Below are 12,790 nucleotides of genomic sequence, written 5' to 3'. Positions count from 1 at the left end.
GAGAGTCTGTACGTACTGTGGGAGTGAGGGGAGGGTCTGTATGTACTGGGGAGCGAGTGGAGAGTCTGTACGTACTGGGCGAGCGAGGGGAGAGTCTGTATGTACTGGGGGTGCGAGGGGAGAGTCTGTACGTACTGGGCGAGCGAGGGGAGAGTCTGTATGTACTGGGGGTGCGAGGGGAGAGTCTGTACGTACTGTGGGAGCGAGGGGAGAGTCTGTACGTACTGGGGGTGTGAGGGGAGAGTCTGTATGTACTGGGGAGCGAGGGAAGAGTCTGTACGTACTGGGGGAGCGAGGGGAGAGTCTGTACGTACGGGGCGAGCGAGGGGAGAGTTTGTACGTACTGCGGGAGCGAGGGGAGAGTCTGTATGTACTGGGGGTGCGAGGGGAGAGTCTGTACGTACTGTGGGAGCGAGGGGAGAGTCTGTACGTACTGGGGGTGTGAGGGGAGAGTTTGTATGTACTGGGGAGCGAGGGGAGAGTCTGTACGTACTGTGGGAGTGAGGGGAGAGTCTGTACGTACTGTGGGAGTGAGGGGAGAGTCTGTACGTACTTGGGTAGCGAGGGGACAGTCTGTACGTACTGGGGAGCGAGGGGAGAGTCTGTATGTACTGGGGGTGCGAGGGGAGAGTCTGTACGTACTGGGGAGCGAGGGGAGAGTCTGTACGTACTGGGCGAGCGAGGGGAGACTCTGTATGTACTGGGCGAGCGAGGAAAGAGTCTGTATGTACTGGGGGTGCGTGGGGAGAGTCTGTATGTACTGGGAGTGCGAGGGGAGAGTCTGTATGAACTGGGGGTGCGAGGGGAGAGTCTGTACATACTGGGGAGCGAGGGGAGAGTCTATGTACTGGGGGAGCGAGGGGAGAGTCTGTATGTACTGGGGGAGCGAGTGTGCGAGGGGAGAGCCTGTATGTACTGAGGGAGAGAGGGTGCGAGGGGAGAGTCTGTACATACTGGGGAGCGAGGGGAGAGTCTATGTACTGGGGGAGCGAGGGGAGAGTCTGTAAGTACTGGGGGAGCGAGTGTGTGAGGGGAGAGTCTGTACGTACTGGGGCAGCGAGGGGAGAGTCTGCACGTACTGGGGAGCGAGGGGAGAGTCTGTATGTACTGGGCAAGCGAGGGGAGAGTCTGTATGTACTGGGGGTGCGAGGGGAGAGTCTGTATGTACTGGGGAGCGAGGGGAGAATCTGTATGTACTGGGGTGCGAGGGGAGAGTCTGTATGTACTGGGGAGCGAGGGGAGAGTCTGTATGTACTGGGGGTGCGAGGGGAGAGTCTGTACGTACTGTGGGAGCGAGGGGAGAGTCTGTATGTACTGGGGAGCGAGGGAAGAGTCTGTACGTACTGGGGGAGCGAGGGGAGAGTCTGTACCTACTGGGCGAGCGAGGGGAGAGTCTGTACGTACTGCGGGAGCGAGGGGAGAGTCTGTATGTACTGGGGGTGCGAGGGGAGAGTCTGTATGTACTGTGGGAGCGAGGGGAGAGTCTGTACGTACTGGGGGTGTGAGGGGAGAGTTTGTATGTACTGGGGAGCGAGGGGAGAGTCTGTACGTACTGTGGGAGTGAGGGGAGAGTCTGTACGTACTGTGCGAGCGAGGGAAGAGTCTGTATGTCCTGGGGGTGCGTGGGGAGAGTCTTTATGTACTGGGGGTGCGAGGGGAGAGTCTGTATGTACTGGGGCAGCGAGGGGAGAGTCTGTACGTACTGGGCGAGCGAGGGGAGAGTCTGTACGTACTGCGGGAGCGAGGGGAGAGTCTGTATGTACTGTGGGAGTGAGGGGAGAGTCTGTATGTACTGGGGAGCGAGTGGAGAGTCTGTACGTACTGGGCGAGCGAGGGGAGAGTCTGTATGTACTGGGGGTGCGAGGGGAGAGTCTGTACGTACTGGGCGAGCGAGGGGAGAGTCTGTACGTACTGGGCGAGCGAGGGGAGACTCTGTATGTACTGGGGGTGCGAGGGGAGAATCTGTACGTACTGGGCGAGCAAGGGGAGAGTCTGTACGTACTGGGCGAGCGAGGGAAGAGTCTGTATGTCCTGGGGGTGCGTGGGGAGAGTCTGTATGTACTGGGGGTGCGAGGGGAGAGTCTGTATGTACTGGGGAGCGAGGGGAGAGTCTATGTACTGGGGGAGCGGGGGGAGAGTCTGTATGTACTGGGGGTGCGAGGGGAGAGTCTGTACGTACTGGGCAGCGAGGGGAGAGTCTATATACTGGGGGAGCGAGGGGAGAGTCTGTATGTACTGGGGGAGCGAGTGTGTGAGGGGAGAGTCTGTACGTACTGGGGCAGCGAGGGGAGAGTGCACGTACTGGGAGAGCGAGGGTAGAGTCTGTATGTCCTGGGGGAGCGAGTGTGCGAGGGGAGAGTCTGTACGTACTGGGGCAGCGAGGGGAGAGTCTGCACGTACTGGGGGAGCGAGGGGGAGTCTGCACATACTGGGGGAGCGAGGGGAGAGTCTGTATGTACTGGGCAAGCGTGGGGAGAGCCTGTATGTACTGGGGGTGCGAGGGGAGAATCTGTATGTACTGGGGAGCGAGGGGAGAGTCTGTACGTAACGGGCGAGCGAGGGGAGTGTCTATGTACTGGGGGTGCGAGTGGAGAGTCTGTCTGTACTGGGGAGCGAGGGGAGAGACTGTACGTACTGGGCGAGCGATGGGAGACTCTGTATGTACTGGGGGTGCGAGGGGAGAGTCTGTACGTACTGGGCGAGCGAGGGGAGAGTCTGTACGTACTGGGCGTGCGTGGGGAGAGTCTGTATGTACTGGGGGTGCGAGGGGAGAGTCTATGTGTACTGGGGGTGCGAGGGGAGAGTCTGTATGTACTGGGGGTGCGAGGGGAGAGTCTGTACATACTGGGGAGCGAGGGGAGAGTCTATGTACTGGGGGAGCGAGGGGAGAGTCTGTATGTACTGAGGGAGTGACTGTGCGAGGGGAGAGTCCGTACGTACTGAGGGAGAGAGGGTGCGAGGGGAGAGTCTGTATGTACTGGGGGTGCGAGGGGAGAGTCTGTACATTCTGGGGAGCGAGGGGAGAGTCTATGTACTGGGGGAGCGAGGGGAGAGTCTGTATGTCTTGGGGAGCGAGTGTGTGAGGGGAGAGTCTGTACGTACTGTGGCAGCGAGGGGAGAGTCTGCACGTACTGGGGGAGCGAGGGGAGAGTCTGTATGTACTGGGGGAGCGAGTGTGCGAAGGGAGAGTCTGTACGTACTGGGGCAGCGAGGGGAGAGTCTGCGCGTACTGGGGGAGCGAGGGGGAGTCTGCACGTACTGGGGGAGTGAGGGGAGAGTCTGTACGTACTGGGGCAGCGAGGGGACAGTCTGTATGTACTGGGGAGCGAGGGGAGAGTCTGTACGTACTGGGCGAGCGAGGGGAGAGTCTATGTACTGGGGGTGCGAGGGGAGAGTCTGTACGTACTGGGGGTGCGAGGGGAGAGTCTGTACGTACTGGGGGTGCGAGGGGAGAGTCTGTACGTACTGGGCGAGCGAGGGAAGAGTCTATGTACTGGGGGAGCGAGGGGAGAGTCTGTACATACTGGGGAGCGAGGGGAGAGTCTATGTACTGGGGGAGCGAGGGGAGAGTCTGTATGTACTGGGGGAGCGAGTGTGCGAGGGGAGAGCCTGTATGTACTGAGGGAGAGAGGGTGCGAGGGGAGAGTCTGTACATACTGGGGAGCGAGGGGAGAGTCTATGTACTGGGGGAGCGAGGGGAGAGTCTGTAAGTACTGGGGGAGCGAGTGTGTGAGGGGAGAGTCTGTACGTACTGGGGCAGCGAGGGGAGAGTCTGCACGTACTGGGGAGCGAGGGGAGAGTCTGTATGTACTGGGCGAGCGAGGAAAGAGTCTGTATGTACTGGGGGTGCGTGGGGAGAGTCTGTATGTACTGGGAGTGCGAGGGGAGAGTCTGTATGAACTGGGGGTGCGAGGGGAGAGTCTGTACATACTGGGGAGCGAGGGGAGAGTCTATGTACTGGGGGAGCGAGGGGAGAGTCTGTATGTACTGGGGGAGCGAGTGTGCGAGGGGAGAGCCTGTATGTACTGAGGGAGAGAGGGTGCGAGGGGAGAGTCTGTACATACTGGGGAGCGAGGGGAGAGTCTATGTACTGGGGGAGCGAGGGGAGAGTCTGTAAGTACTGGGGGAGCGAGTGTGTGAGGGGAGAGTCTGTACGTACTGGGGCAGCGAGGGGAGAGTCTGCACGTACTGGGGAGCGAGGGGAGAGTCTGTATGTACTGGGCAAGCGAGGGGAGAGTCTGTATGTACTGGGGGTGCGAGGGGAGAGTCTGTATGTACTGGGGAGCGAGGGGAGAATCTGTATGTACTGGGGTGCGAGGGGAGAGTCTGTATGTACTGGGGAGCGAGGGGAGAGTCTGTATGTACTGGGGGTGCGAGGGGAGAGTCTGTACGTACTGTGGGAGCGAGGGGAGAGTCTGTATGTACTGGGGAGCGAGGGAAGAGTCTGTACGTACTGGGGGAGCGAGGGGAGAGTCTGTACCTACTGGGCGAGCGAGGGGAGAGTCTGTACGTACTGCGGGAGCGAGGGGAGAGTCTGTATGTACTGGGGGTGCGAGGGGAGAGTCTGTATGTACTGTGGGAGCGAGGGGAGAGTCTGTACGTACTGGGGGTGTGAGGGGAGAGTTTGTATGTACTGGGGAGCGAGGGGAGAGTCTGTACGTACTGTGGGAGTGAGGGGAGAGTCTGTACGTACTGTGCGAGCGAGGGAAGAGTCTGTATGTCCTGGGGGTGCGTGGGGAGAGTCTTTATGTACTGGGGGTGCGAGGGGAGAGTCTGTATGTACTGGGGCAGCGAGGGGAGAGTCTGTACGTACTGGGCGAGCGAGGGGAGAGTCTGTACGTACTGCGGGAGCGAGGGGAGAGTCTGTATGTACTGTGGGAGTGAGGGGAGAGTCTGTATGTACTGGGGAGCGAGTGGAGAGTCTGTACGTACTGGGCGAGCGAGGGGAGAGTCTGTATGTACTGGGAGTGCGAGGGGAGAGTCTGTACGTACTGGGCGAGCGAGGGGAGAGTCTGTACGTACTGGGCGAGCGAGGGGAGACTCTGTATGTACTGGGGGTGCGAGGGGAGAATCTGTACGTACTGGGCGAGCAAGGGGAGAGTCTGTACGTACTGGGCGAGCGAGGGAAGAGTCTGTATGTCCTGGGGGTGCGTGGGGAGAGTCTGTATGTACTGGGGGTGCGAGGGGAGAGTCTGTATGTACTGGGGAGCGAGGGGAGAGTCTATGTACTGGGGGAGCGGGGGGAGAGTCTGTATGTACTGGGGGTGCGAGGGGAGAGTCTGTACGTACTGGGCAGCGAGGGGAGAGTCTATATACTGGGGGAGCGAGGGGAGAGTCTGTATGTACTGGGGGAGCGAGTGTGTGAGGGGAGAGTCTGTACGTACTGGGGCAGCGAGGGGAGAGTGCACGTACTGGGAGAGCGAGGGTAGAGTCTGTATGTCCTGGGGGAGCGAGTGTGCGAGGGGAGAGTCTGTACGTACTGGGGCAGCGAGGGGAGAGTCTGCACGTACTGGGGGAGCGAGGGGGAGTCTGCACATACTGGGGGAGCGAGGGGAGAGTCTGTATGTACTGGGCAAGCGTGGGGAGAGCCTGTATGTACTGGGGGTGCGAGGGGAGAATCTGTATGTACTGGGGAGCGAGGGGAGAGTCTGTACGTAACGGGCGAGCGAGGGGAGTGTCTATGTACTGGGGGTGCGAGTGGAGAGTCTGTCTGTACTGGGGAGCGAGGGGAGAGACTGTACGTACTGGGCGAGCGATGGGAGACTCTGTATGTACTGGGGGTGCGAGGGGAGAGTCTGTACGTACTGGGCGAGCGAGGGGAGAGTCTGTACGTACTGGGCGTGCGTGGGGAGAGTCTGTATGTACTGGGGGTGCGAGGGGAGAGTCTATGTGTACTGGGGGTGCGAGGGGAGAGTCTGTATGTACTGGGGGTGCGAGGGGAGAGTCTGTACATACTGGGGAGCGAGGGGAGAGTCTATGTACTGGGGGAGCGAGGGGAGAGTCTGTATGTACTGAGGGAGTGACTGTGCGAGGGGAGAGTCCGTACGTACTGAGGGAGAGAGGGTGCGAGGGGAGAGTCTGTATGTACTGGGGGTGCGAGGGGAGAGTCTGTACATTCTGGGGAGCGAGGGGAGAGTCTATGTACTGGGGGAGCGAGGGGAGAGTCTGTATGTCTTGGGGAGCGAGTGTGTGAGGGGAGAGTCTGTACGTACTGTGGCAGCGAGGGGAGAGTCTGCACGTACTGGGGGAGCGAGGGGAGAGTCTGTATGTACTGGGGGAGCGAGTGTGCGAAGGGAGAGTCTGTACGTACTGGGGCAGCGAGGGGAGAGTCTGCGCGTACTGGGGGAGCGAGGGGGAGTCTGCACGTACTGGGGGAGTGAGGGGAGAGTCTGTACGTACTGGGGCAGCGAGGGGACAGTCTGTATGTACTGGGGAGCGAGGGGAGAGTCTGTACGTACTGGGCGAGCGAGGGGAGAGTCTATGTACTGGGGGTGCGAGGGGAGAGTCTGTACGTACTGGGGGTGCGAGGGGAGAGTCTGTACGTACTGGGGGTGCGAGGGGAGAGTCTGTACGTACTGGGCGAGCGAGGGAAGAGTCTATGTACTGGGGGAGCGAGGGGAGAGTCTGTACGTACTGGGGGTGCGAGGGGAGAGTCTGTCCGTACTGGGCGAGCGAGGGGAGAGTCTGTACGTACTGGGCGAGCGAGGGAAGAGTCTGTACGTACTGGGGGAGCGAGGGGAGAGTCTGTACGTACTGCGGGAGCGAGGGGAGAGTCTGTACGTACTGGGCGAGCGAGGGGAGGGTCTGTATGTACTGGGGAGCGAGTGGAGAGTCTGTACGTACTGGGCGAGCGAGGGGAGAGTCTGTATGTACTGGGGGTGCGAGGGGAGAGTCTGTACGTACTGTGGGAGCGAGGGGAGAGTCTGTACGTACTGGGGGTGTGAGGGGAGAGTCTGTATGTACTGGGGAGCGAGGGAAGAGTCTGTACGTACTGGGGGAGCGAGGGGAGAGTCTGTACGTACGGGGCGAGCGAGGGGAGAGTTTGTACGTACTGCGGGAGCGAGGGGAGAGTCTGTATGTACTGGGGGTGCGAGGGGAGAGTCTGTACGTACTGTGGGAGCGAGGGGAGAGTCTGTACGTACTGGGGGTGTGAGGGGAGAGTTTGTATGTACTGGGGAGCGAGGGGAGAGTCTGTACGTACTGTGGGAGTGAGGGGAGAGTCTGTACGTACTTGGGTAGCGAGGGGACAGTCTGTACGTACTGGGGAGCGAGGGGAGAGTCTGTATGTACTGGGGGTGCGAGGGGAGAGTCTGTACGTACTGGGGAGCGAGGGGAGAGTCTGTACGTACTGGGCGAGCGAGGGGAGACTCTGTATGTACTGGGCGAGCGAGGAAAGAGTCTGTATGTACTGGGGGTGCGTGGGGAGAGTCTGTATGTACTGGGAGTGCGAGGGGAGAGTCTGTATGAACTGGGGGTGCGAGGGGAGAGTCTGTACATACTGGGGAGCGAGGGGAGAGTCTATGTACTGGGGGAGCGAGGGGAGAGTCTGTATGTACTGGGGGAGCGAGTGTGCGAGGGGAGAGCCTGTATGTACTGAGGGAGAGAGGGTGCGAGGGGAGAGTCTGTACATACTGGGGAGCGAGGGGAGAGTCTATGTACTGGGGGAGCGAGGGGAGAGTCTGTAAGTACTGGGGGAGCGAGTGTGTGAGGGGAGAGTCTGTACGTACTGGGGCAGCGAGGGGAGAGTCTGCACGTACTGGGGAGCGAGGGGAGAGTCTGTATGTACTGGGCAAGCGAGGGGAGAGTCTGTATGTACTGGGGGTGCGAGGGGAGAGTCTGTATGTACTGGGGAGCGAGGGGAGAATCTGTATGTACTGGGGTGCGAGGGGAGAGTCTGTATGTACTGGGGAGCGAGGGGAGAGTCTGTATGTACTGGGGGTGCGAGGGGAGAGTCTGTACGTACTGTGGGAGCGAGGGGAGAGTCTGTATGTACTGGGGAGCGAGGGAAGAGTCTGTACGTACTGGGGGAGCGAGGGGAGAGTCTGTACCTACTGGGCGAGCGAGGGGAGAGTCTGTACGTACTGCGGGAGCGAGGGGAGAGTCTGTATGTACTGGGGGTGCGAGGGGAGAGTCTGTACGTACTGTGGGAGCGAGGGGAGAGTCTGTACGTACTGGGGGTGTGAGGGGAGAGTTTGTATGTACTGGGGAGCGAGGGGAGAGTCTGTACGTACTGTGGGAGTGAGGGGAGAGTCTGTACGTACTGTGGGAGTGAGGGGAGAGTCTGTACGTACTTGGGCAGCGAGGGGACAGTCTGTACGTACTGGGGAGCGAGGGGAGAGTCTGAACGTACTGGGGGAGCGAGGGGGGAGTCTGTATGTACTGGGGGTGCGAGGGGAGAGTCTGTACGTACTGGGGAGCGAGGGGAGAGTCTGTACGTACTGGGCGAGCGAGGGGAGACTCTGTATGTACTGGGCGAGCGAGGGAAGAGTCTGTATGTACTGGGGGTGCGTGGGGAGAGTCTGTATGTACTGGGGGTGCGAGGGGAGAGTCTGTATGAACTGGGGGTGCGAGGGGAGAGTCTGTACATACTGGGGAGCGAGGGGAGAGTCTGTAAGTACTGGGGGAGCGAGTGTGTGAGGGGAGAGTCTGTACGTACTGGGGCAGCGAGGGGAAAGTCTGCACGTACTGGGGAGCGAGGGGAGAGTCTGTATGTACTGGGCAAGCGAGGGGAGAGTCTGTATGTACTGGGGGTGCGAGGGGAGAGTCTGTATGTACTGGGGAGCGAGGGGAGAGTCTGTAAGTACTGGGGGTGCAAGGGGAGAGTCTGTATGTACTGGGGAGCGAGGGGAGAGTCTGTACGTAACGGGCTTGCGAGGGGAGTGTCTATGTACTGGGGGTGCGAGGGGAGAGTCTGTATGTACTGAGGAGCGAGGGGAGAGTCTCTACGTACTGGGCGAGCAAGGGGAGACTCTGTATGTACTGGGGGTGCAAGGGGAGAGTCTGTACGTACTGGGCGAGCGAGGGGAGAGATGTATGTACTGGGGGTGCGAGGGGAGAGTCTGGGTGTACTGGGGGTGCGGGGGAGAGTCTGTATGTACTGGGGGTGCGAGGGGAGAGTCTGTACGTACTGGGGAGCGAGGGGAGAGTCTATGTACTGGGGGAGCGAGGGGAGAGCCTGTATGTACTGGGGGAGCAACTGTGCGAGGGGAGAGTCTGTACGTACTGAGGGAGAGAGCGTGCGAGGGGAGAGTCTGTAAGTACTGGGCTTGCGAGGGGAGAGTCTGTACGTACTGGGGAGCGAGGGGAGAGTCTATGTACTGGGGGAGCGAGGGGAGAGTCTATGTCCTGGGGGAGCGAGTGTGTGAGGGGAGAGTCTGTACGTACTGGGGCAGCGAGGGGAGAGTCTGCACGTACTGGGGCAGCGAGGGGAGAGTCTGCACGTACTGGGGGAGCGAGGGGTGAGTCTGTATGTACTGGGGGAGCGAGTGTGCGAAGGGAGAGTCTGTACGTACTGGGGCAGCGAGGGGAGAGTCTGCGCGTACTGGGGGAGCGAGGGGGAGTCTGCACGTACTGGGGGAGTGAGGGGAGAGGCTGTACGTACTGGGGCAGCGAGGGGACCGTCTGTATGTACTGGGGAGCGAGGGGAGAGCCTGTACGTACTGGGCGAGCGAGGGGAGAGTCTGTACGTACTGCGGGAGCGAGGGGAGAGTCTGTACGTACTGTGGGAGCGAGGGGAGAGTCTGTACGTACTGGGGGTGTGAGGGGAGAGTTTGTATGTACTGGGGAGCGAGGGGAGAGTCTGTACGTACTGTGGGAGTGAGGGGAGAGTCTGTACGTACAGTGGGAGTGAGGGGAGAGTCTGTACGTTCTTGGGTAGCGAGGGGACAGTCTGTACGTACTGGGGAGCGAGGGGAGAGTCTGAACGTACTGGGGGAGCGAGGGGGGAGTCTGTATGTACTGGGGGTGCGAGGGGAGAGTCTGTACGTACTGGGGAGCGAGGGGAGAGTCTGTACGTACTGGGCGAGCGAGGGGAGACTCTGTATGTACTGGGCGAGCGAGGGAAGAGTCTGTATGTACTGGGGGTGCGTGGGGAGAGTCTGTATGTACTGGGAGTGCGAGGGGAGAGTCTGTATGAACTGGGGGTGCGAGGGGAGAGTCTGTACATACTGGGGAGCGAGGGGAGAGTCTATGTACTGGGGGAGCGAGGGGAGAGTCTGTATGTACTGGGGGAGCGAGTGTGCGAGGGGAGAGCCTGTATGTACTGAGGGAGAGAGGGTGCGAGGGGAGAGTCTGTACATACTGGGGAGCGAGGGGAGAGTCTATGTACTGGGGGAGCGAGGGGAGAGTCTGTAAGTACTGGGGGAGCGAGTGTGTGAGGGGAGAGTCTGCACGTACTGGGGAGCGAGGGGAGAGTCTGTATGTACTGGGGGTGCGAGGGGAGAGTCTGTATGTACTGGGGAGCGAGGGGAGAGTCTGTATGTACTGGGGGTGCGAGGGGAGAGTCTGTATGTACTGGGGAGCGAGGGGAGAGTCTGTATGTACTGGGGGAGCGAGTGTGCGAGGGGAGAGCCTGTATGTACTGAGGGAGAGAGGGTGCGAGGGGAGAGTCTGTACATACTGGGGAGCGAGGGGAGAGTCTATGTACTGGGGGAGCGAGGGGAGAGTCTGTAAGTACTGGGGGAGCGAGTGTGTGAGGGGAGAGTCTGTACGTACTGGGGCAGCGAGGGGAGAGTCTGCACGTACTGGGGAGCGAGGGGAGAGTCTGTATGTACTGGGCAAGCGAGGGGAGAGTCTGTATGTACTGGGGGTGCGAGGGGAGAGTCTGTATGTACTGGGGAGCGAGGGGAGAATCTGTATGTACTGGGGTGCGAGGGGAGAGTCTGTATGTACTGGGGAGCGAGGGGAGAGTCTGTATGTACTGGGGGTGCGAGGGGAGAGTCTGTACGTACTGTGGGAGCGAGGGGAGAGTCTGTATGTACTGGGGAGCGAGGGAAGAGTCTGTACGTACTGGGGGAGCGAGGGGAGAGTCTGTACCTACTGGGCGAGCGAGGGGAGAGTCTGTACGTACTGCGGGAGCGAGGGGAGAGTCTGTATGTACTGGGGGTGCGAGGGGAGAGTCTGTACGTACTGTGGGAGCGAGGGGAGAGTCTGTACGTACTGGGGGTGTGAGGGGAGAGTTTGTATGTACTGGGGAGCGAGGGGAGAGTCTGTACGTACTGTGGGAGTGAGGGGAGAGTCTGTACGTACTGTGGGAGTGAGGGGAGAGTCTGTACGTACTTGGGCAGCGAGGGGACAGTCTGTACGTACTGGGGAGCGAGGGGAGAGTCTGAACGTACTGGGGGAGCGAGGGGGGAGTCTGTATGTACTGGGGGTGCGAGGGGAGAGTCTGTACGTACTGGGGAGCGAGGGGAGAGTCTGTACGTACTGGGCGAGCGAGGGGAGACTCTGTATGTACTGGGCGAGCGAGGGAAGAGTCTGTATGTACTGGGGGTGCGTGGGGAGAGTCTGTATGTACTGGGGGTGCGAGGGGAGAGTCTGTATGAACTGGGGGTGCGAGGGGAGAGTCTGTACATACTGGGGAGCGAGGGGAGAGTCTGTAAGTACTGGGGGAGCGAGTGTGTGAGGGGAGAGTCTGTACGTACTGGGGCAGCGAGGGGAAAGTCTGCACGTACTGGGGAGCGAGGGGAGAGTCTGTATGTACTGGGCAAGCGAGGGGAGAGTCTGTATGTACTGGGGGTGCGAGGGGAGAGTCTGTATGTACTGGGGAGCGAGGGGAGAGTCTGTAAGTACTGGGGGTGCAAGGGGAGAGTCTGTATGTACTGGGGAGCGAGGGGAGAGTCTGTACGTAACGGGCTTGCGAGGGGAGTGTCTATGTACTGGGGGTGCGAGGGGAGAGTCTGTATGTACTGAGGAGCGAGGGGAGAGTCTCTACGTACTGGGCGAGCAAGGGGAGACTCTGTATGTACTGGGGGTGCAAGGGGAGAGTCTGTACGTACTGGGCGAGCGAGGGGAGAGATGTATGTACTGGGGGTGCGAGGGGAGAGTCTGGGTGTACTGGGGGTGCGGGGGAGAGTCTGTATGTACTGGGGGTGCGAGGGGAGAGTCTGTACGTACTGGGGAGCGAGGGGAGAGTCTATGTACTGGGGGAGCGAGGGGAGAGCCTGTATGTACTGGGGGAGCAACTGTGCGAGGGGAGAGTCTGTACGTACTGAGGGAGAGAGCGTGCGAGGGGAGAGTCTGTAAGTACTGGGCTTGCGAGGGGAGAGTCTGTACGTACTGGGGAGCGAGGGGAGAGTCTATGTACTGGGGGAGCGAGGGGAGAGTCTATGTCCTGGGGGAGCGAGTGTGTGAGGGGAGAGTCTGTACGTACTGGGGCAGCGAGGGGAGAGTCTGCACGTACTGGGGCAGCGAGGGGAGAGTCTGCACGTACTGGGGGAGCGAGGGGTGAGTCTGTATGTACTGGGGGAGCGAGTGTGCGAAGGGAGAGTCTGTACGTACTGGGGCAGCGAGGGGAGAGTCTGCGCGTACTGGGGGAGCGAGGGGGAGTCTGCACGTACTGGGGGAGTGAGGGGAGAGGCTGTACGTACTGGGGCAGCGAGGGGACCGTCTGTATGTACTGGGGAGCGAGGGGAGAGCCTGTACGTACTGGGCGAGCGAGGGGAGAGTCTGTACGTACTGCGGGAGCGAGGGGAGAGTCTGTACGTACTGTGGGAGCGAGGGGAGAGTCTGTACGTACTGGGGGTGTGAGGGGAGAGTTTGTATGTACTGGGGAGCGAGGGGAGAGTCTGTA

The sequence above is a fragment of the Scyliorhinus torazame genome, chromosome 19, assembly GCF_047496885.1.
Source record: "Scyliorhinus torazame isolate Kashiwa2021f chromosome 19, sScyTor2.1, whole genome shotgun sequence".
Lineage (NCBI taxonomy): Eukaryota > Metazoa > Chordata > Chondrichthyes > Carcharhiniformes > Scyliorhinidae > Scyliorhinus > Scyliorhinus torazame.
Note: the sequence above shows the minus strand (reverse complement) of the source record.